The 1,616-nt window shown below is 37.2% G+C and overlaps 1 non-coding gene across 1 annotated transcript; it reads right to left on the bottom strand.

The window, feature by feature from the left end:
• Positions 1 to 579: 579 nt before the first annotated feature.
• Positions 580 to 686, bottom strand: LOC128040156 (small nucleolar RNA R71). The gene has a single exon (XR_008194816.1). It is a non-coding gene; the product is annotated as a small nucleolar RNA R71 (small nucleolar RNA).
• Between the last annotated feature and the right edge of the window lie 930 nt (positions 687 to 1,616).

Raw genomic sequence — 1,616 nt, 5'->3', positions numbered from 1 at the left:
TTTTCTTTCTCAGATCTGTGCTAGTGCATGCATTGAAATGTTTCGGAGAAGACTGAGCACTATTTTGATCTTGAGATTGAGAGAATCTTAAGGCGAAGGAGAAAAGAGTTGTGAGAAATAGAAAGAATAAAAAACGATTAGGTTAGAGAGGAGCCACTGCATCAGGAAAAAAAAGGATGTTGATATTCCTCGAATGATAGATGACATGAACATACCCATTAGAAAACATGTCATGTGAATTTTTTAGATGATTTAAGTCCAGGAATTGTCAGGCCACATATCCAGGCTCAACATTTCGAATTGAAGCTAGTCATGTTTCAAATTCTACAAACAGTGGGGCAATTTAGTGGATTGCCTACTGAGGATCCAATGTTGCATTGACGACTCTTTTTGGAAGTCTGCGATTCATTCAAATAGTAAGGTGTTCCTGAGGATGCCCTGAGATTAAATTTATTCCCTTACTCATTGCGTGATCGTGCTAGAGCATGGTTAAATGCATTACCATCAGGTACAGTGGCATCATGGAATGAGTTGTGTCAGAGGTTTCTACTAAGATATAATCCTCCTAACATGAATGCTAAGTTGAGGAATGAAATTACATCATTTAGACAATCAGAGGATGAAACATTATAAGAAGCATGAGAGTGGTTTAAGGAGCTACTGAGAAAATGCCTAATGCATGGTTTCCAACATTAGACACAGATGGAAATGTTCTACAATGGATTGAATGCTCACACAAGAATGGTTGTCAATGCCTCTACCAATGGGACTTTACTTGGTAAATAATACAATGAAACTTATGAAATTCTGGAAAGGATAGCAAATAACGATTATCAATATCCTACTACCAGAGTTGGAAGTGGCAGAAGAGTTGCAAGAAAAATGGAACTTAACACAATTACATCTCTAACAGCTCAGGTATCATCTTTAGCAAATATGATTAAAACACTGAAAAGACCATATGCAATACAGGAAATGAAAGCAGCAGAGTTAGTCTATTTTTATTGTGGAGAAAGATCATGTCTTTGATGAATGCCCCTCAAATCCAGCTTTAGTTTATTACATAGGGAATTTTATTCACAACAACTACAACAACAACAACAACAACAACAACCTATACTCTAACATATACAATTCGGGGTGGAAACAACATCTTAATTTTAGTTAGAGTAATCCAAGGGGAAATACCAGCAATGTCATTTGACAAAATACTACGAATGTACGACCTGGGTACAATCAATCATTGCCATGACAAAAATCTCAACAAAATTTAGCTTCAAGTTCTTCATCTGCGAAAGATTTATTGAAAGAGTATATGGCCAAGAATGATGCTATCATTCAGAGCCATGCCGCTTCTTTAAGAGCTATGGAAAATCAAGTAGGGCAAATTGCCACTGCATTGTATTCCAGACAGCAAGGAGCATTGCGGAGTTACACTGAGAGTTCTTGATCTCAAGGGAAGGAACAATGCAAAGCCATTACACTTCGAAGTGGCACTTAGATACCAGGAGTTGTGAATGACACCATGCCTAAAGAAGGAAGTTAAACTGTTGCAAATGAAAAGACTCCAACAACAATAGGGAAGCAAGCTACAAACAAAAAGAGTTACCAGAAAA

The sequence above is a fragment of the Gossypium raimondii genome, chromosome 3, assembly GCF_025698545.1.
Source record: "Gossypium raimondii isolate GPD5lz chromosome 3, ASM2569854v1, whole genome shotgun sequence".
Classification (NCBI taxonomy): Eukaryota; Viridiplantae; Streptophyta; class Magnoliopsida; order Malvales; family Malvaceae; genus Gossypium; species Gossypium raimondii.
Note: the sequence above shows the minus strand (reverse complement) of the source record. Positions and strands in the feature narration are given on the sequence as shown.